Source organism: Camelus bactrianus, chromosome 2 (assembly GCF_048773025.1).
Source record: "Camelus bactrianus isolate YW-2024 breed Bactrian camel chromosome 2, ASM4877302v1, whole genome shotgun sequence".
NCBI classification, from domain to species: Eukaryota; Metazoa; Chordata; class Mammalia; order Artiodactyla; family Camelidae; genus Camelus; species Camelus bactrianus.
Genome location: NC_133540.1, coordinates 11,596,647 through 11,619,400, shown reverse-complemented (window position 1 = coordinate 11,619,400; position 22,754 = coordinate 11,596,647). Strand labels below are relative to the sequence as shown.

Below are 22,754 nucleotides of genomic sequence, written 5' to 3'. Positions count from 1 at the left end.
CAGGGGCCTCTGGCCATGAGGACACATCATCGTGCTCTGAAGTTGGAGGGACCAGTGGGCTCAGTGGGAATGTTTACTGAGTGTATCTCATGGGCTGGGCATTGACCTATTTGTACTGTGTGTTCCTTATTTGAGACAGTGAGCTCATTTAACCTCAATAGCCTCTTTAACAAATTAGACTTTTTATTTTGAGATATATTGTAGATTCCCATGTAGTTGTAAGAGATAATATGGAGAGGGCCTACGGACTTTTTGCCCAAGTTTCTTTAAAAGTTCCATCTTGCAAAGTTGGGATACAATTCAGTAATGACTCACTAACCCTTTGAGGTTTCTGTTATTGCCCTCATTACTATTCATGATTAAACTGGGGTTAAGAGGAGCCCACAGGCCTGCCCAGGTCACCCATGGTTAGTGTAGAGTCGGGTGAAACGTGGGCTTGGAATTTCCAGGCAGTACCAACATGATGTTCTGTGGCAGGGAGCAGCATTCACATTGCTTGTTTATTCATTCATTCAACAAGCATTTATTGAGTAAACTCCGTGGGTCAGATGCTATCATAGGTTTATCTGATTCTTCAGCAGTATGGAGAATCCGGTAATGTTTCCTTCTTTTTTTTAATCTGATAAAATTAGCTCTGAGAGGTTATATACCCCCCAAAGGAAATATAGCTCATAAATGAGGGATAGTAAATTTGTACAGTTCCTTCTTCTTATGCAGGTGGTACCCTAGGCATTTTACACTTGTAAACTTCCATAATCCAGATATATTCTTGTAAGGCAAGGATTTTTTTTTTAATTGAAGTATACTCATGTTTACAATGTTGTGTCAATTGCAAGGTGTTTTATTTTTTCTTGAATTTGGAATTCAAGAAATATTTTTTGAGGGGATTAAATAGGTTTATTTATTTGTTTCATTTTTTTTAAAATTAGGTACCGAGGATTCAACCCAGGACCTCATACATGCTAAGCATGTGCTCTACTACTGAACTGTACCTTCCTCCCCAAAGCAAGTTTTCTTATCAAGTATTCTTCATCTTAGGAGTTCAAATAAATTGGAGTTGAAATCCAGGTCTTTTGATCCTACTGTGTTTCTTTGCATTATATCCTGCTGAGGGGTGTGGAAGCAGTTCCTTTATTCATTCCTTTATTCAGCAGTTTTGAGCACTGACATTGCATCAGGGCATGGCTAGGTGCTTGGAAACAGAAAATAAGAAATGACCCTTTTCTGCAGAGGGCGGAAGCCTAGGCCAAAAGCTGCGTAATGTGATCTGAGCTGCGGTAGCCATGTGCAGACGCTGAGGACAAACTGTACCCCTGGCTTTGCTTGGGCTTCCCCTGCCTTCTGACTGGTACACACCAGGTCACCGCAACCCAGTGAGGCCCGAAGCCCGCAGCACAGTATGTACCTCGGTCTCCTCTTCCCTCTCGTCAGGGCCTGCAACATGAACATCCCTGACTACGTGCAGTGTGCTGAGGACCACCAGACCCTCCCCGTGGTGGTCCAACCCGTGGGGATCATCTCAGAGCAGAATTTGTTGGCCATCTATAAGCGAATCTCCTTGGTGAGGCAGATCAGCCAGTGCGGCTGGCAGTGGGCATTCTGTATCCACTAGAGTCACCACTATGCGCCCGATAATGGGTGGAGCGACTTCCAGACCCACCACAAGGTCGTGGGCCTTGTCACCATTACCGACTGCCTCTTGGCCAAGACCTTCGAGAAGCTCCACGTGCAGAGGAGCTGTATGGCACCACGCTTTATGACTCTCGGCTCTTTGTCTTTGTGCTGCATGGGGAGGTGTCCGAGCAGCCGCGCACCGACGTGGCCTTCAATTTACGAGGACTGCAGGGTGGTGGAGAAGAGGATCGAGAACTTCACTGAGTCTCTCTTCATCATGATCAAGTCCAAGTGGCTGGACGGTGCATCCGACAATTCTGGGGACAAGATCCTCCTGCTGTACATCCTGTTTGAGAATGAGGACTTCGTGGGGCTGTACACAGAGAGCAGGAAAGTCTACCTGGATGCCCGGCCACCCTGGCTAAATGAAGGGTTGCTTCCCTACATCCAGAAAGGGATCAGCAAGGAGGAGGGCTGTCTTGTAGCCAAGGCGTGAGGGAGGAGCAACCCGCCGGGTTTCAGACGTTTAAAAGTGAATCCGCCTTTGTTTCAGAGAGATTCTTTTAGGGTTATTATGGACACTTACTCCCGCTTTTCAGCCAATTACCCTGGTGTGACCCCTGGAGTTGCTGTCCAATAGATTAGCCAAAGCCACTGATGCTAGGAGAGCTGGGGAGGAGGCTGCTCTGAGCTGAGATGTGCTCTACGTCAAATGCACATCAGACGCTGAGACTTGTCTAGTAAATAGAATGTAAACTATCTTGTTACTTTCTTTATTGATTACATGTCAAAATGATAGTATTTTACATACAGTAGGATAAGATATGTTCTTAAAATCAGTTTCTAGGGTTTTTTTTTGGGGGGTTACCTCTTTAAATGTGGCAACTGGGAAACTTTCTTTACATGGCTCACATTTCATTCCTGTTGGACAGCCTGTCCTGGGACAGTCTCATCCCTTTACTTATAGATGTCATGCTGAATCCTGAGATGCAGAATGAGGCGCTGGTCGAGCTGGGGGTGGAGCCAGTGTCTCCTGCTTCCCAGGTCCAGCATCTGCACGGCTCAGGCCCTCTCTCCCTGCCTGACAACCACCATGCCAATTTAGGACAACAGAAACACTGCCAGGGGCTTCCAAATGAGCTCCTTACGCAGGGAAAGGCGTGTCACGGATTATGGGGCACAGCAGGGAAAGATTCGTCCTCACTTTGTCCCTGTGATTAAGTCAGCGGACCCACTTTGCCTTGGAAGTTCAGACGAGCTCTTCTGGGCTGCCTACCCCCCCAACTTCTGCTCTGTTTCCCTGTGTATCTATCGAGATATCCCTTGGGCAAAGAGGGTGAAATGCCTTTGCCGAGAGGTGGTCCCCCTTTGCTGGGGAGATTGTGAGAATCTCTGTCCCCCCGGCCTACGGCCTCGGGCCTTGACTCTGGAGAGGGCTCATGGCGGTCCCACAGGTGACGGTCGGAGGACCTGGCACGTGCTGCCGGGCCCGTTGTGGAGGAGGTGTTCTGCGATTCTCTGTGAGTCTAAAATCAGATTCTACTTTCTGGTTGTTGGTAAGTTGGAGGAGAAGATGCCAGAGAATTGATAAAAAGATAGTCCAGACCAGTCCTGTGAGTGACAGGCACAGGGGACCCGAGTCCCACCTGCTTGTGGTGCCTGGCGGACTCTGGATGAATTTTCACTTCCTCCCCGGACATACCTCTATGGCTTAATGAAGGGGCGAGGCATGTCGTGGCCATGACCTGTACTTGTCCTCGCAGGGCCCTTTGATCTACACGGCTTTCTCCCCTTCTGCTTCTTGTAGATGAGATGGCAGATGTAGTGGTCTGGGCAAAGCTGAGGGCACAGATGCCAGCACCGTGCCACTCCCAGGCTGCCTCCATTCCCGTCACCTGTCACCTCCTGCTCAGTCCCCAGGTGTCAGTCAATGTAGGTGCATCGGTGCAACGTAAGCAGGGACCACCATCTCCCCCTGCACAGAATGGTAGGTAGCAGTGGAGGCCTGGAGCCCTGCCTCAGCCCCCTGGCCAGTGCCTCCTCTCTTGTCACAGGAGGCACTGGTGACATGTTTGCTCAGCAACTGCTTGGCTCTGAGTCTGCAGACCCACCAGAGAATGCCAGCTTGTTTTTGCCTTTTGAAGTGTGTCCTTGGGATTTGGCGGAGTAGCTGGTTGTGTGCTTAGCCCATAGTGGTTGACACTGTCACCATTGTTTACCCAGAACCTCGTGTACCAGGCATGGCTCTCGGCATCAAAATACAGCAGCGCATTAAACCTCCCTCCTGGTGGGTCTGTCTGTTTTGGAACCGTAAGGGCTCAGCCAGCATCTGAACGTCAGTGAGATAACGCGGCCTGTGAGCTCGGGTCAAGTACGCTCTCCTCCAGTCACTTTTACTCCATTGTTGCTTTTACTATTCCACAGTCATTACTTTTTTAAACAATGCTTTCGTGCAGGAACAGAGCCTAATTCTCTCCTGTTACTCTTGGTGGGAGTGAGTAAAATTGTCCAGCTTGAAATGCGACCACATTTTGTAGCTCAAAAGCTGTCTACACGCATCTAGGTGAATTTTAGGTTTGGGGCGCTGACCACGTTGGGGTCCCCCGGCAGCGCCCCTCGCCTCAGGCCCCTGCCTTCCCTGGAACAATAGGTGAGGGTGGGTCTCACCGTTCCCTCATCCCTGTCCTCACCAAACTCACCTAAATACTTGTAATTGCTGTCAGTTATTTTTGTTCTCATGTGTTTCTAATTTTCGCTGTTCCTCTTTTCCTTTTTCTATTTCCCTTTCTATCTTGTACCGCCCTGTGAGCATGTTGTTGCGTCTGAAAAGTGGACTGTGCACACCCTGCATTGGAAATAGCCAGATTGTCCTCCGTGCTGTCCCCATCGCTTTAAAAAGCAAAAACCTTAACAGTTGCCTTGATCCATATATTATCCTAGTCATCTTTTTATTTTCTAGTTTTTTGGAATTTTTGCTTTGTTAGCACATCACCCACTGGGGTTTGATACCTGTTAAAATCCTTGCTTTGAGGAACCAGTTTGGTCTTCCTTATGTTTGGTGACAAATGCGCACTTATTAAATTTGTTTGATTGTTTTGAAGAAGCGAGATGCGAATTGAATTAGGCGGCTGCTGAGGGATTTTTTCATGGAGTATTTAAACTTGGAAAGTCAAAATCTGCAGCATCTTCCTTTATTCTGTCTTTCACACAAACGTGCTTAGCACGCGGTTCCGGGCTGTCGCTGTGTGACGTGCGTGACGGAGCTTCCTGGCCGGTTAGTCACTGGTGAGAAAGTGGCAGGCTCGGAGATGAGCAGCTGCAGGGGATGCTGTTGGAGGAAGCAGTCACCGGTTTTATGTTTTTTTTGTTTTTTGTTTTTGCATTCACCTTCCCCGTGCCATTTACTTTACTTTGCCTTCATAGAGAGGCAGGAGCGGGTCTAAACTCCATGCCACTCTTATTTTCCCTTTACGAGGCTGGTTTTTCTGAGTATCAGAACAACATGGCCTTCTCCTAAGTAGCTGGCTCACTTGGATCTGGTGGACACAGGGACCGCTAAAGGGGACCGTAGCTTCCTCTCTGCTCCAGCCAGTGGGCATTCAGAGCCGGGTCTGTGGTTTGCCTCAGCAGCCATGCAGGCCTCCCTGTACCAGCCTTTACTATTAACCCATGTTGGCAGTAAATAGCTGACTCCGTGTCTGTTGCAGCTGACGTCCACCACTGACGGCCGTGTCGTTAGTTTTCGGTAGTGAGCCTCCAACACCCCAGTCAGCCGTGAAGTGACCATGCATTCTCAACCACACCCTGGTTCATCTCACCCGGGGAAAGGGTTTGGCCACCAAAGTCATGCTGGCCATGAGACCTTGTTTCTCCTTTCATGCCCTGGTCAAATTGTGGACACTTCATCCTTCAATGACTTGGTCTCGCTTGAGACAGGCCAGACTTTCTGAAAGAGTCCATCGCATTCTGGGGGGGAACAGAACAGAAGTAAGAGTAGCAAGTAGGGGTCTAGGCTATCTGGGTTGGCAAATGCAGGCTGGGATCTGTGAAGGCTGGGCTGTGCCTTGGACACAGGCCTTTCCCGTGGCTCCCGATAGCCCAGGGGTTGGAGTGAGAACAGCCTTGCCTGGGTTCCCCCATCCTCATCTGCTCACTGGCAGGTGTGTCTGCTAACTAGGAACTGCCCCAAACCTCGGGCCCTTCAAAGTTCAGACCACAGGAGAAACTTGAGTCCCTTCTCCTGGGACTCCTTTGTGAGAATCCAGTGCCTTCTGAGGTGACCAGCGGCAGGAGATGCCTCCCTCTCCAGGTAGCTCTCTTCGGAGGACTGTGACGCACTGCACCTTGCTATGAGCTTGTGGGGTTCCATCCGTGGTCCTTGCAGAACCAGACTTGAGACTGGCTTAGCGATAGAAATGACAGGACTGATTCCAGGGCAGGGCCGGGGGGAGGAACAGGGGAAATTGAATGTGACCTCAAACACCTAGGTGGGTTCTGGGTCTGTTACTAAAATCGGGAGCCTGGGAGGTACCTGCCAGGAATCGAACTCTAGAGTAAATGGTGGACATGAGGCATTTTTAAGATTCCATTTGTCATCCAAGTTAGGACTTCAAAGAGGCACTCGGGTCTATGTCCCTGGTGCTCAGGTGAAGGAGCCGGACCACAGATACACGTTGGGGGTCGTCATTCTTAGCTGGTGTTCACAGCCGTGCAGTTGGATGAGCTCATCTCGAGAGGTGCAGACTGAGGCTGAGGCAGGGCAGGGCTGTGCCTGGGTTGGAGGAAAGCCCAGACCATGCAGCTTTGGTGTGTCAGTCAGTGGCATTTGGGATTTTCAGAGCAATGGCATTTATCCTTAAGGGTCTTCGGGGTGGGCAGGGCCACCCAGGAAGAAATCTGAAGGGAGGGTTGTGGCCACGCGTGCGCGTCTTGGGATGATGCAGAGGCTGCATGGTCTGGGAGGGGAACCTCCTCGGAAGCTTGAGTCGGAGTGGGGAGTGGGGAGAAGGTAGTCACTCTCACCTGTGAGGGAGGGACAGAGGCCTAGGGAGTCTCCACCCTAGCGGACTCTCTTTCCCACGAACAAAAGGCCAGCAGACAGAAGATTTGAGGTGAGAAGGGACGGGCGCTGGGAGAGGAGCCAAAGTGGAGAATGGTGGTTGGACAGTTCTGGAATAGTCTCCCTGCAAAATAGAGTTAAAAAAACCCAGACTCTTAAGAACATTGATAGTGACGTTGGAGGAGATAGTTCTTTTTCTGGCCTCCTAAAGGTAAGGCATGTATCCGGGGATACACAGAAGAATCGGGCAGTCTGGTCCGGGGGCTTGACCCTTACCAGGGGGAACAATGCAAGTTTAAAGGGGGAGAAGGGCAGCGGAGGGAAACTAGCCAGGCCTCGTGTCAGGTACCAGTCGGCCGCACTACTTGCGTGTTGCATTCACATCCATGTCTCCCAGGTGGGTGGTGGCAGCCCCCTTTTGCAGATTGGGAAGCCTTCTCAGAGGGGTTAAGGGATTGGTCCGTTTAGCGGCTAGTCAATGCTGTAGCAGGATTAAAGCAGGGCCTTGTCAGACTTCAAGGGCATGTTCTATCTACTAATTCCGGTACCTCCCTGTTGTACCTGGATAGGTGAATTGGGTCAGTTTTGGAGCCTTTCACAAAAAGTACGATTTAAGTGCCTCAGGACTGTTTCTCAAAGCTCAGTGTTCTTTAATGGTTCAGAAGCACCACAGTGATTTTCGCCCCACAGAGTTAAGGTCTTACTCCTTTGACGCTGACGTGGTTGCAAATGACGTACAGGTGCAAAACCAGACTTAGCAGCTTCTGAAGGGAAACTCTCCAGTTCTCCCTTGATAGGCTTTCTTCCACGGGATGTAACCTGCTGCAGCGTAGATCTGAGCTTTCCGTATGGAGTGAGGGTTTGATATCCAAAATTAGCAAAGAAGGGTCAGAAGGAGAAAATCGACGTTAACAATTTATTTTGGGGTTTCATTAGACAAGATGCACTATCGTTTAATGGCCCATATAACGTATGTAATTGAGTACAGAACATTGCATACCTTACTTTCTAATGAGAGCTGTCTTGCTACGTAAGGTTGTCTGCTTTGGAATTTCAGCTCAGCCACTAGGGCGCCTGTCAGTGTGTTGGTGTGATTGTATTTACACAGTGCATGTAATCTGGGCTTCCTCAGCCCCAAACACTCCAGTGCAGAATCATAGGCTGTAGCCATCACTTAGTTATACAAATACTTCTACAACTATATGATACAAAAAAAAAAAAAAAGAGAGAGAGAGAGTTTGCCTTTATCAAAGTTCCTTTGATTTTAACTGCAAACTGTTGTTGAGCAGCTCTGGTTTCCTTTGGATATGAATATGTACATTTCTTTGCATGTAACTTGGATTTTAGACTAGAACACCAACCTCTTGCTTTCCATGAGCCACAAAACTCATAGCCAAATGACATACGTATGAAATATTTTATTCTTTTCTTCTGAGACGGAATCCTTGAATCTGGGACTTGGGCTGTGATTTTGCTTTTTGCTCTTCCCACCCCTCTTGTCGTCTCACTCCTTTTTCCCACGTGGCCTCCAAGTGGTCATGGTCTCCGAGGAGCAGGTGGACAAACAACATTTGGTCGCCAAGCAGTCCTGCTGTAGACGGAGCCCAGCCAAGAGCTAAAGGACATGATCAGAGAGGGCTTCCTTGAAGAAATGGGCTCTACATTCAGTTATGAGGACAGAGTAAGAGTCAGCCAGGAGAAGGAATCAAGAGGGTGACTCAGGTGGCAGGAGCAGCCCGGGTAGAGGCCTGGAGGCTTGTGGTGTGGGGACTCGGTGAGAGTGCACTGTGTGGTCCAGGGTGGAGGGTGCCCCTGCTTGGGAGGACCCTGGAGTGGTCCTAGGGATGGAGGGTTTTGGAGGAGCTTGCTTTTTTACTAGAACTGACACAGAAGAGGCAGTGAAGTGTGTCAGCAGAAAGTGACCCTCAGGAGAGGTACTCCTGGTTTTGTTTCTGATGTTCTACAGAAAGAATGGGTCGGGGTTGGCGAGAGCAACTCTGCCCGTCCCTTGGAGACCCACCCCTTCATTCATTTATTCATAACACATGCAATTCTGAGTGTCCAGGGGAGAGAGGGTGGACTCACAGTAGTAAGAAAAATGTATTGCTTCTTGAGAGCTTAGCAGTGTCAGAAGTTGTCTTAGCGTAGAATGTTCTAGGAACACAGCAGGGGCACCTAACCCAAAGGGCAGAGGTTCGAGGGAAGGAAGGCTTCCTTGACAAACCGTCAAAATGAGCCTGGAGGCAAGTGGGAATTAGCAGCATGTCAGGGGGCACCTGAGGTCATTGTGGACCTGGGTACTGTGGTGAAAGTGGGCGAGCAGGGTCGGGGGTGGGGCTAGAACTCTACCAGGGAGCCTCTGAAGGGTTTGAAGTGGGGGTGACGTAATCAAATTTGTGCTTTGGGAAGGCTGTCCTGGCTGTGTGTGTGTGTGTGTGTGTGTGTGTGTGTGTGTGTGTGTGTGTGAAGCGGGGAAGAGGGGGAGAGTGCCAGCAACTGGGAGGGTCATTAGAAGACCATTGACAGGCTGGGGAGCCACCAGTGGGAGAGGGGCGTCGGGGCTGCTTGGGGACGGCTGGGGCAGTGTGGATGCCGGATTTCCTCATGGGGAGGGCTTATTAACGGAGACCCCCTAACGGCACCTTGTGGCTGGAAGAAAACGGATGCAGCCAGGTGGACTTTTCTCTTCTTCCCTGCCTTGTGTGATGATCTTAGCTCAGCCAACATTTGGAACAGTAGAGCTAAGTTTCAGGGTAGTCCAGGACTTTGTTGAGCTCGTTCGGGTGAGATCTGATAGGATTTAGGCTTGTGTTGAGATCTGCATATTCACTTAGCTAGAAACGTCCCGTCTTTTGGATTTCCATAGGGGTATTTATTCTTGATAAAGATTGCTTTCTTGGTGAGAGGAAATTTAATACAGCTGCTGTCTTTCTCAAAAAAAAATCTTATCTTTTAAGAAATTTAATATTCAAAAGCATAGCAAAATTTAAAAATGATAAAGTAAGGCTTTGGTGTAGTTTCTTTGGTTTCTGAGTTAATGTAGATTTAGAGCCTTTGCATTACTTAAATAGCACATCCTTGTCAGTATTTAAAGAGCTGTTAGTGATCGCCCCAGGCCCCACATTTCAAAGCATCATTAAATCTTGCTTTGAAATAGTGAAGTCATAAAGTTCTTGTTGGCAGAAGCCAAACAGTTGGTTTATAATTTGCAGCATAGCACCCTTTATAAAATAATAATAGGTTCAAAATTAAGAAAGTGGAAGATAATTGATTTTTTTAAAGCTGAAACATAAACTCTCGTGTTAATGTTGCAACTGGAAATTTTGAAAAGAAAAATCCTACTGTAATATCATCTACGTGGAATACATATATGTCTATCACGTTTGCAATGTAACTGTGCAGTGGTTTTTGAAGACAGGACCATTCCAGCTGAGATACTGGCAGTGATGCTTGCTGGTTTTCAATGGAAGACCCTAAATATGCCTTCTTAGCTTTATTCTTTTCTTTTCTGTTGTCTCTCTCTCTATCTTTTCTTTTTTTTTTGTAGTGAGAGGGCTCAGTAGTGCTTTGTCAGCATGATTTTGGGGCAATTTGGGGGCAGATATCGTGCACAAGCAGTGAGATATTTCCATGCATTTTACTTTCCGGACATCACCATGGAACATGTGGGGGTTTGTGCCTGCAGGCCGGGATGCTGCAAGACTCCCTGGTCCATCACCGTTATGTCTTGGAGCTGCTCCAGTCAGTGAATGACTTTCTGTGGCTTGGAGGTAAGGTGATCTGATGCAGATGATCAGATGTAACTAAGTACTGTTACTTGAAATAGAAAACCTATCAAAAATGGCTCTAAAATACAGGATGAAGGAGGAGAATTGGCTGAGCTGCTTGCGTGGGGAATATTCTCAGGTTACTCCCTCATTGTGTCTCCTGTCACTCCCCACCCCCCCAGCCCTGCACGGCAGTCATGCTGAAGCAAGCATGCACTTTCTCAGAAACGCGCTGAATTTCCTTGTGCCTCTGTTGGCTTTTTCTTTTTTTTTTGAAAGCACATCTTGCCCTTTGCTTAAATGCCATCCCTGCCTAGTCACCTCTTACACTCATTCTTCTGTACCTCGTCCATACATAGCTGCTGAATGGATGAACAGAATGTAGTATCTCCATGTAGTGGAACATTATTCAGACGTAAGAGTGAATAAAAAAGAAAAAATAAATAAAGGGGAATATGAAAAAGACCACCTGCTCTGGGAAGTCCACCCTGACTGCTCAACCCGCCCTTTTCCCTTTGAAACCCAATCACTTATGCTCCTCTCTACTCTTCTTGATAGTACTTACCACCTTCTAATTAACTTTAACACTTTCAAAAAAAAAAAAAAAAAAGAGAGAGATGCTCATACCACTTCAACATGGACGAGCCTTGATAACAGCACGTTAAGTGAAAGGAAGCAGACACAAACGGCCACATATTGTTGACTTCAGTGATCTGAAATGCTCAGAATAGTCACATGCAGAGGCAGAGAGCAGGTGATTGTTGCAAGGGGCTGGGTGGAGAGGGGTTGGGGAGTGACTGCTAGTGGCAGGGGTGTTCTTCTGGGGTGATGAATTGTTCTGGAAATAGATGGTGGTGAGGGCTGCACAACCGTGAGTGTGCAGAAGACTGCTGAGCGCTGTCTCTGGGAGTGCCTGTGGTTGGGGGCGGATTTATTTTGTTCTCATCCGTGAAGTGTCATCTTGTGCTGAGGCCATTCTACTCCTGTGAGTGGTGAGGCTCAGAGACTTTGCAGAGTCATGTGTTATTTTCCCCCTTGCTGAGTGTAAGCAAAAAATTTTTAAGCCTGAGAAAGTGCTCCATCTGCAGAAATGTCTTTCAGTATTGCATGGTGTAAAAATCTTGAGAGATTTTTAATCGTTGTGGAGATCCTGTGGGGGGAAACAGCCCGTGAAGCCTGGGTGACACTGGGAAGAGCCGCGCTTCCATCCCTGACAGGGGTGGGGGATTCACCCCCGTTCAGGCAGTGAAGGGCCCAGACCCGTGAGCGGAGTTGACAATCGTGAATATTTACGTGTATCCGCTGCTTCATCTTGGATATTAATTTCAAGCTGAGTCAGTTTGTGGCGGCAGCCTCATCCTACATCAGGAATCTATAGTATCTGCTCTTTGAGGTGAAGACCTGACAGACTTGATTATTTAACAGTCTCCCTTGAATTGATATCTCAGATTCCTTTGTCAATAGTAAAACAGCAGAAATATAGACGTCCTTTTATGCCGATGTGACCTGGAGCAGGTTTAGTCTCTGTGCCTCAGTGGCCTTACCTGCGGGTGGGGAAGATGATAACAGTGCTTCCCTCAGAGGGGCTGGTGAGGGGAGACTGAGGAGCACAAAGGGAGGACTTAAACGAGATGCTCATGAATGACAAAATTTAGTGCTCTGAGCCTGGTGTGGCCTCAGGGGAAGAGATGGCCGAACAGAGCAGTCCTAGCCGGAGCTCGATCCGTGTTGGCAGCTGTTATGATCAGTATCACCATTGTGGTTTATCAGGCAGTTTTAAGACTTGGTAATATGAATTCATGAATAATGTTAAAAGATTAGACAACTCAGATCCGGTTTACATAGTTCTCAAGATTTCATATGAGAAATGGATATTTTTCCCCCATCTTTAATCTGACTTGAGTCTCTAAAAAAATTCTGTATTCCTCCAACTTTTTGATTTAATTCTCCATTTCTTGAAAAAAAATCTTTAAATGGAGTTACTGGTGTTTGAACTGAGGGTCTCATGCATGCTGAGCACATACTCTCTCAAGTGAGGTATAATCTCCCCCGTGATTTTTTTTAAACTTTTCTTTCTTAGTATTCAGAGATTAGAGGCCTCTAATTCTTTTTCTGGAGACATGTCCATGAACCTGTAAATCTATAATTAGTGGACAAAATTTGGTTTATTAAAAAGTTCTATAAAACTATCTGCAATCCATTCAAAAGGAAATGCTAATTGACGTAAAATGTTTCTCCTTTATGGTGATTTCTAATTTTTTGTCTGCCTTAACTTATTAAAAGTAATCCTCATCATCATAATGACCAAACTTGCTCTGAGTGGACACCTCCCTAAGGCTAAAATGCTTTCCTCATGTTTTACCTCATAGCAGGTGTTTAAGGGTAGGTATCAGTGTCTCCTTTTTTGCAGCTGAGGGATTGAGAGATGGGGCAGCTTGTCCAAAATCTCACACAGCTGGCGCTGGCAGACTCAGGGCTGGAACCCAGGCTGCACAGGATGCTTTCTCAATGGCTCCTCTGATCAGCCCCGTGTTGAGTGGTTTCCCGAACTCCTGTGAGTCCATAAATGAACGATTTTAGCGGTCTCAGTTTGATGAAGCCTTCAAAGGAGACACACCAGTGAGAATGTGAGACAGAGTGGCATAAATTGAAATTGTACATTTTCACAAATGTTGCATTCTCAGGCAATGACTTAAAAAGTTTATATTTTTTTATTTTAGTGCTCTGTAAACACTAAAAACAAAACATTACAAATGATTATAGTGCAAAATAGGAGTGGGCTTTGAAAGTCCAACCATTGCTAATGATGTTGCTTGTTTTTCTCTAGCGGTGCTTATTGACAGAAAAATTTACAAAGACTGAATTGGTTCTATGTAGTCTTAGTATGGAGGAAAGTTTTGTCAGTGAATATTGTAAGTAAAATCTTTACTCTTTTCTTTCCTGATGATGAATATGTAAGTTGTTTTCATGGCTTAAGTACATTCCCTCATTTGTGAAATTTGAGTGATGCCGTTTACCTTGTTTGACTGTGAGATGTAGACGCCTTGTATACGAAGCACCCAAGAGCTGCTCAGTAAAAATATGCTGTCACAAGGACAGATAGTTTAGAAGGATGAACTCTGAATACTAAAGAGGGTGGCTTGTTTCTGATGCATATTCAATATGCATATATATGAATATATGAATATGGCTTAAAGTAACAAGGATTCAGGGTTTTGTGTGTGTGTGCAGTATGAAGGTTTAATGAAATCTGTATCATTCTAGTGAGACAGGGACTAGTTAAATCACCTTAAGCAGACGGCCTTGAAGATTATTTACACAGAATGTGTGTTGTTACAACTCAGAATTCATGTTGCCGTGTAACCATCCACTCAGACATTTAAATTCGTAGAAATCTGACCAGAACTATTAAGTGTAGAAAAATCCACATTGATCATTTTAAGGGAATAAGCTTCTTTCTTTTGTGATTAAAGAAATTTTGATTTATTTTTCTGCATGCTTAATAGGTTTTAAAATATCAAAACATTGATTTGACATGTCATTTTTTTAATAGAATAAAGCTCATGCTGTTTTAATGTGCAAATAAATGTTTTTGTATTTCAATACACCTGTATGATTTCCTGGCTCTTTGAGAAGTATTTTGCAAGATACTTAGATTACCTACTGTTGGAAAAATACAGACGTGACTTTTATGAATTGAGGTCTAGTACAGATCTGTTTGTTTTTGCTACAGTGCATGACATGAGGCCTAGGAGAGAGAGCTTTGCTGCTGATTGCCGGAAGGACAGATCCCAGATCTCAGTCTCCCCTTCTGTAAAATGAAGTGGCTGGACTGGATTCTTTCCTCTTCAAGGATGAGTTTCCATGAGCCTGTGTCTTTTGTTTATATTCAAGAGTATTAGCAATGTCAGATTAAATACTGAATACCCCTACCTTCCCCGAAGCAAACTGCAGTATGTGCTACAGAAGCTTTTAGTTATCTGATTCTTGTTTCTGATTCAACAGGCAATATTTGTGTTGCATCTTTCCCGGCAACCTGGAAGGTCTTTTTAGCAATAGGAGGCGCTGTTGCACCTTCATACAGTCTTAATTTTCCTGTTTGTAAAAGGCTTAACAAATATTTTTTTGCTTTGATTCCTTTGCTTAGTGCTTCAGAATAGCACAATGTCCTTTATGTCTGTCTACCTGGAAAAATTATTCTGCTTATATCTTTGTTTTATTCTGTCATCTCGCTGTGAACATTTCAGACTTGCTGTGCAAACAATGGCAAAATCGGTCTTTTATTCCAGTGTTAGCAACCAGTGAGCCGGGATTTTATAAAGCAGCTAGAAGCGGCCTCTTGAGCACCTTAAAGCTGAAAAGTGTACTGAGTTCCCTGAGTATTGACCCAGCCGCTGTGTGTCATTTGGTGGGAGGTGATTTTTTACATAGAAGAACGGGTGTAGTTATTTGACTTGGGTTTGCATGCACGCGCTGCCACTGAGCCACGTGAGCCTGAGTCAGTTTGTTCTGAGTTTCTCCCTCGTCTGTGAGATGGGGATGCTCATATATGCTTTGCAGAATTGTGAGAATTAGAAATTATGTAAATTGTTTAGCACAGTGGGAATGTCAAACGGCTCATAAAGTTTAGCTCCTGTTTTGTATGAAGCCATCATTTTACAGTCTTTGGCAATTACTAAGAAATAGGAAATTAAGAAAAGCTGGTTTTATGATGAAAGATATTTGAGGAGGTTCCATAGTTCCTATACCCATAATTTAGCATCAGCAAAGTCAGGACAGTTACACAGTCGCCCTGAACCAACGTTAAGCCACAGAATTTTTTGGTACTTCATATATATTGGGGCTTAAGTGGACCCAATACTTATACACATGTTTTCTCCAGCAGCCAACTGAGAGATGACACAGAAGAACAGACAGGAGTTAAATGTCTCCTTTATTACTGATGAAGCCACGTTCTCCATGAAATTCAGGGCTGTGGGAAAATGCGTGTCATGATACTGTGTCCCAGAATTAGAGACTCACGCAGTCCCAGTTAGCTCTGGGCCACAGCGAGCCTTCCCTTAAGATGATCTGCCCCATCCTGCACAGGGATGCCCTGCCATAGAGCTGAGCATCCCGGGTGCTTCCCAAGGGTGGCCAACACTGGAGGGAAAGGAAAGGTTTCATATGCACTGCTTGTCTCTCCGGACTCACACCTCAATCTGTTATTGTGAACAGTGCTAGCCGTTGGCCAGGGGTCAGGAGTGTGAAGGGGGAAGCACTCTCCATGGGTCAGAGGAGTGTGGAGGAGGCATCCCTTCTCTCAGTTTAAACAGGTGGTGGGATGCAAGAGAATGGTGCTCCCCAAGAGTTTATAAGAGGGGAAATAAGGATTTCCTTTGGGACTCAGACTAGCCATGAAACACAGAAGATGATTAGTAGGGAGACTTGTAAATCACTTTCTTACTAAATTCACATTTGTTGAGCACCAAACATGTGCTACATTCTTTTCTGAGCGTTTTACAGAAATGAATCCTTCAATCTTCACAACAAGTGAGTAAGGGAGTTTTCATTGTTATCCCAGGTTTACAATGTGGAAATTGAGGCACGGAGATAGTAAGTAAGTTGGCCAAGGTCACAGAGCTAGTAAGTGGCAGAGCTGGTATTTAAACCCTGGCTGTCTGGTTTCCAGGCTCCCAGGGATGGGCTTTGGGTGTTTAGAGGTATCTGCATCCCTGGATCTCTGTACCTCTGTGCATCACGTAGCCCAGAAAGGACAGGGGAAGGAGAGTTACATAGGTGCTCACAGACGTGTCTCAGCCACTGTCCATGGATAGTGCACCGTGATTGGCGTTAAATGTCTTCTGGGCAGCAGATCTGTTCGTATAACAGAAATTTAGTCCATTGAGTTAATCTAGAAACCCTTCCTGCTCTGCTTCTGTCCATGGTTGCCATGTGACTGCCTGCCCGTGATTGGGCCGTTGAGGAGAATCTGTACTCATAGTTGAACTCTGATATTTCAGTCTGGTTCGTAGTTTCACATCTCCTGTTACATTAATATATTCAATTTCTTGTTTTCTTGCATCAGTCTCTCATGAGTTTGGTTAATGTGACATCAGTCCATGGGAGCCCAGGGTTGCTGACGGTATATATTCTGAGCACATTGTGGCACTTCTACCCGTGCGGACCTGTGTGGAAAATTTCCGCCTTCCGCACTGATTTCCCCGAACAGCAGGGTCCTCTCCCACCCCCGGATGTGAGGCTGGGAGCTCTCAGAGTAGGCCAGTCAGAGGCCAAATCCACTAATCAGAAAATGATGAAGTCCTTGGAAGTGGGTTTAATAGAAAAAAAGGGCTTCCAGGTAGTCCGATGGGCTGTTCGAGTCCATTTGGTGAAAAGCTATCCACTGTTTCTGGTTGAGCTGCTTCTTTGCTGTTGAAAAGTCTGGATTACATGGAGGGATTTTAAAAAGCAGAAAGGTGTGATTTCATGTGGTACATCCACGCCGGTGAGAAGTGATGGATGACCGCCTGTGTGAGGCATAGACAGAGTCTTACAAACTTCATAAAACAGCTTTAAAAGCTCTGCCATCTGAGTGCACTTCATATGGGGTCCAATTCATGACTGAGCATGCTGAGAGGGCAAATAATTGATAATGGCAGAAAGGACACGGAGGCATCAAAAAGGTCTCAGTCATGTTCCCTGTTTAAAGGATGTGGCACAAAGTAATATATTTGAGCTGGGTCTTCACTGAACAGTTTTGAGTGTTTCCTGGGACTCCCCAGTGCACCAAGTTTCCGTACAGCTGGGTGTCCCCTCAGTGCAGCTCTGTAAGCGCTCATCCTAGGATGACGTGGTGTCACGGGGAGCAGGACGGTCAGCGTCCCTGGCTCTTCCAAGCTCCGTTTCTTCATCCGCAATGCTGGGTTTCTCTTCCGTGTCTACTTAGTAGGGTTGCTGAGAATCACACTTGATGGTTGTCAGGGGCGATTTGTGGTTTTCTCTGTGATTGTCATATAGTGAATAATTGATAGAAACTCTTGATTTTATTAAAATTATGGCTCCTAGATTGCAGTGGTTTTTAGTCTGCATTTACTCTTTTTATAAATTTATTCTTATTTTTAAATAAGCACTTATTTTTATTTATTTTTATGAAGGTACTGGGGACTGAAGCCAACACATTGTGCATGCTAAGCAGGTGTTCTACAACTGAGTAATACAGACCCTCCTTGTCTGAACTTAAAAATAAATATTTCAATACACAAAATAGCTCTTAAACACCATCATGGGACCTATTTTCTGTATAGACAATTTAATACATATGCTATTTCAATAAGAATAAATGTTGTTGGGACATACTTTCTGAGACTGTTTACGTGTTTAAAAACGATCATAGGTAGTGATAAACACGAGTCTTGGATCCACTACTTATGGTCTGTTTTGCCATCATGGGAAATTATATTCTACAGAGAATTCTAATTGGGTCTCGTTGATATTTGGATGATTTAGCAGATGATGAAGGCTTTCAAAAGCTGACAGTTTTGTATTTTAAACTAACTACAAAGTTATCTTCTATAAATAGGAAGTCCTCAGCTTGTGAATTGCCCAGTAATTCAGTGTGTACATGTCTGTGTCTCTGTGAACGTGTGTGTGTGTGTGTGTGTGATTTCAGGAAGGTAGAAATAAATTCCATATAGCCTTCTGATACCTTTCTCTTCCAGTTCAAGTTGTAGGCATGTATTTATACAAATAAATTGATACTCTTTTGTCATTTGGCATATTGGTGGGAATAAAAGGTTCTCATACATGTTTCAGAAGGGTTGGGGAGAATGAGCTTAGAAAATAGGAGGAGATAGAGGCAGGAAGGTTCTTTACTCTTTGTGCAGGATGAGAAACAGTAGCTTTTCTTTTTTCTACTAAAGCAAACTGGCACTGAATTGTAACATACTATTACTCAGAATTGCCTTTCTGATCAGATACGAGTGCCTCGGATTTTTCAAGGCAACATGAAAGATGAACTGTGTTTTAGCAGTTATCTTTAAATGTAGTATTATTTTTTAAGTAAAAGGCTATAGCCTGTTATTTCTTCCAGCGTTACAAGAAGTTCCCTTTGATCCAGGTACATGAAAATTGTGCTTAGTTTCTTCGGGTTATTGTTTTTTTTTTTAAGTGCTTGTTTCATTGTGGTGTGAATGAATGTTTAAAATTTCTGGATTTTGATGTTTAGAACATGCTGATTTATCAGAACTTTTAAAAACCTGATTGTTGTTTGGTCCTCATTTGGTGGGGCAACCTATTGATTTCTGTTGTCTGTTAAAGAGGAAAATGCTTCCTCTAGCCTGTAGATCATTAAGTGAATGGTTTGCAGTGTGCCTTTAAAATTCTTTGAATGCATTGAGCATGTTTGTCCAGTGAATTTTGAATTGACTCATAGTAATGACTTTGATTCTGTGGCTTTTTCTCCTCTCCACATGAATTTGAATTCTCTGTTGCATTTTGTATACGTGTTCTTAACAGGGGAAGAAATTTTGCATTTTTTACATAGGTGGGTTTTCCCATCCCCTCTGAATGCCTTCTGTAATTGATACAGCGAAAATCTGTTATTGCAGTGCTTAATTATTTCATAAACTATTTTTGGCTTAATCAGAAACAATGAAAAAGAATGATAATAAAAAACATGAAAACCTTCCTTCCTTTGAAGAATAGAAATGAGGTGGTCAGGCTCACGCGTGCTTTGTACCTGACACCCTTACTTTCATGTCATTGTGTATCATGATTCGGAGATGGAGTTGCTTCAGGTTTGTAGATTTTTGTTTTAACATTTGTGTTGAATTCATTCTCTAGGCTGATGTTTCCTGTTGCGTTTGTGGAAAGTGTAGATCAAGGGAAACAGATGCTACGTTTTGTATTCAGGAGGCCTGAGTTGCTGAAGTGTATAGAGTAGAGGGTGGGCTGAGGAACAGTGTGACACTCCCTCACCTCCAGGCTGAATTTGATGAACAATGAAAACAATTAGGTGCATAGGTATTTATTTGACCAATAGAAGTCAGAGGGCCCAGACTGTCTAGTTATGCGCAATGGAAAGTACTGAATTCACCTGCAGAATTAGGTGATTTACCAAGTAGAAGCAGCTTAGAGCAATCAGAAAAATCAGTTCTATGATGAGATATAAAAAGAATATAATATCTATTATTTCTGAAACTTTTCTCTGTTAAGTTGTGTAGAGCTAAAATTAAGTTCCAAGCACCAGGAGTTAAGAGTCTGGATGGTTCTGTGGGATCGTTATTCAGGGATGTGTCTAGACCCTGCTGGAATGGCCGAAGCTGGCAGGAAAAGACCCAGAGCCAGGATTTGTCATCCTAGGGTGTTCTCCATAATGGTTCCATGTGATAGCCCATGATTGGGTTAACAAATTTAACAGACACCAGACGCATGTCAACCTTAAGAAGAAAAATTGTGCTTAGTAACTGCTTTCAAGCAAGCACCTGTGCATCCTCACTCCTGTCTCCTTGCCATAAAAAGCAGAGACAATGCCTTGCTTGCATATTTGAGGTTTTAGATAGCACTCTGTTCATTGCACAGCAATGACCCAGGCCCTCAGCTATAAATGCTGGGCGTGCGTGCTGTTAGATAGTCTATTATCCCCAAAACACGGACCTGGCTGGACTGGTGGTCTGCTTTGTAATGAATATCTAAAGAATTTATCTTGTTCCCCTCTCCCCATGACTCCCCTAAAGGTAAACTAAGCCTTTTTACTCATTGTCGATTCTACAATCTCTGTCTCATCCTGTCTTTCCCCAAGTTCCTGTTTACTATCACACAACTGTTAAAGACTATTTTCTTTGATTATACACAATAAATATGGGAGCATTTGAGAGGCTCTTGGAGTTGGCTCCCTACTCCCTCTCGCTTTCTTTCCTTTTTCCACAGTCTTGAGTCATTCATTCCATGTCGGTAAGACTTCGGCCAGCCAGAACCCACAGTTCCAGGTGAGAAGGATGCAGACTTTATCTCTCCTACCCGAGGGAGAGAGAGAAGAGAATTGAGATCTGCTCCCCCGTGGTCCCTTCCTGCCCCAGGGCCACTCCAGTTCACCTGCAGCCTTCTGGCCTCTGCTCTCAGGGCCTCTGTCCCAAGAATGACATCAGCCTTTTTTTCCCTTGTCAATATTTCCTGTGCCTTTCAGGAGTTGGTCTCTTCTCTGCAATTCCACCCTGGCAGATGTGATGGTGGTCAGCGTGCTGGTGGGCAGTCATTTGGGGACTCCCAGGAGCCATTCTGATTCTCCTGAGTCTCTCATTCGGGGTTACAAAACTGTCGAGAACCGGAGGAAGCCCATTCACGTGAGGTCAACACAGTATTACATCACTTTTATTTTATTTTTGAATTTTCAGTGGAGAAATTATTTGTAACAAACTGTTCCAGATTTTCGGCCGCCTGCTTTCCTCACCACTATTTCCTTGTTGGCTCTGGTGCTTGTTTAAAGAGCCAGGTTTCTTCTCTGGTCATTTCTAGCAGCTGGGCTTGCCGAATCCTTGATCTGCATTTGAAGCAGAATGCTTCTTCGTGATGTCAAACTGATTTTCCTTGTCATGTCTTAATATTTTGTGTACACTCAGCAACTGTTTCAAGTGAAATGCTCTTGTCCAATTTCGGTTAACTCACATTTGCTGAACTCCTGCTTTCATGCTGAGGGCAGTTTCTTCTTCCTGTAATAAAATTTAGCAATTTGCATTTACTATGGGAAGGTACTGGCCCGAGGTGCTCTCGTTCTTAACAGTTTTAATAACAATTCACCCATTAAAATGTACAGTGGTTTTTACTCTATGCCCAGAATTGTGCATCCCATTCAATCTTAGAACGTTTTCATCCCCCCAACAGGAAGCTCCTTATGCATAAGCAGACATCCCCATCTTCCCCTACCTCCCACAGCCCCAGGGAGCCTCTTTTCTCTCTCTGTGGGTTTGCCTCTGCTGGAAATTTCATGTAAATCTAGTTACTTCATGTAAGTGGAAGCATCTATTGTGACTGACTTCTTTCACCCTGAGTAACTTTTTCAATATATGTCCACGTTGTGGCCTGGGTCAGTACTCTATGCTTTGCTATTGCTGAATAATATTCCTCTGTATGGCTGGGGCCCTCTGTTTACCCATTCATCATGTGATAGGCATTTGTGTTGTTTCTGCTTTTTGGCTGTGATGAGTAATGGCACCGTGAATATTCCTGTAGGAGTTTTTATGTGAACATTTGTTTTCAGTTCTCTTACGTGTGTGCCCAGGAAGCAAAATTGCCTGGTTATTCAGAATCCAAATGTTCAACTCTCTAAGGGCCTGCCAGGCGTTTTTCCAAAGTGGCCAGTCTGTGTTACATCCTCACCAGCAACGGCTGCGACCTCTGCATCTTCTGTGTCCTCATTAGTGCTTATTACTCTTTTTTTGATTATAACCTATTGTAGTGAGTGTGAAGCGGTTTCTCCTAGTGGTTTTTACTTGATTTCCCTTACAGCTAATGATATTGAACATCGTTTCGATGTGCTTATAGGTCATTTGTATATTTTCCTTTATAAATGTTTTTCAGATCCTCTATTCATTTTTTAATTGAGTTGCCTTTTTATTGTTGATTTGTAGGAGGTTCTTTTTATTTTTTTTTTTTTCTTTTGGTAGATAAAAATTCCTTATCAGATAAATGATTTGAAAAAATTTCTGCTGTGTGTTGTTTTTTCACTTTCTGGATGGTGTCCTTTGAAGCAAAGTTTTAAAATTTGATGAACTCCAATTTATCTCTGTTTTCTTTTTCCTTGTGCTTTTGGGGTAATATTTAATATCTGAGGTATTTTATTTAAACATTTATATATAAAATAAGTTAATTATTAGGACCGTTCTAGGAGACGGGTGCTGTTGTTGTCCCCAGTCTATGGATGGGATACTGGGATGCAGAAAATTTCACTGACTTATCAGTGTCAAAGCTACCCAGTGCTGTGGGAGTTCAGACCCTCATGTTTGTGCCCAGCATCTGTGCTCTTCACCACCATGCTCCACTCCTTCCTGGAATCGTTAATGAAAAAGTCTTTACTTTTTGATTTCTTGTTAGTTTTTGTTTTTCTCATCGGGGCCTCATCTCCTCATTTTCCTTAAAGAGATCAGTGTAGGTTTATTTTAGGTCTCATGTAGGCAGAAGCATTGCTATCAGTTAACTTCTTTATTACTCACTCCCCAGTGATGGCTGTTGCTAATTGACCTAATGAAGTCTTGCTTTAGTCTTTCCTTCTCATGACACTAACAACAGAGTCATGACTTACAGAATGCTTAAAGAAGAAAGTACTTGATTGATTTTAT

General features: G+C 44.6%; 1 protein-coding gene across 8 annotated transcripts in view; it reads left to right on the top strand.

Moving 5' to 3' along the window:
• The window catches only part of LOC141579467 (uncharacterized), a 198,487-nt gene that overhangs the window by 28,029 nt on the left and 147,704 nt on the right, over positions 1-22,754 (top strand). The window contains exon 15 of one of the 8 annotated variants that reach the window (XM_074375695.1): positions 930-1,086. The exons of the other annotated variants lie outside the window; for them this stretch is intronic. The gene's annotated coding sequence lies outside the window, so the exon portion shown is untranslated. Of the gene's footprint in view, positions 1-929; positions 1,087-22,754 lie in introns of those variants that run through there. 8 annotated transcript variants of the gene reach the window in all.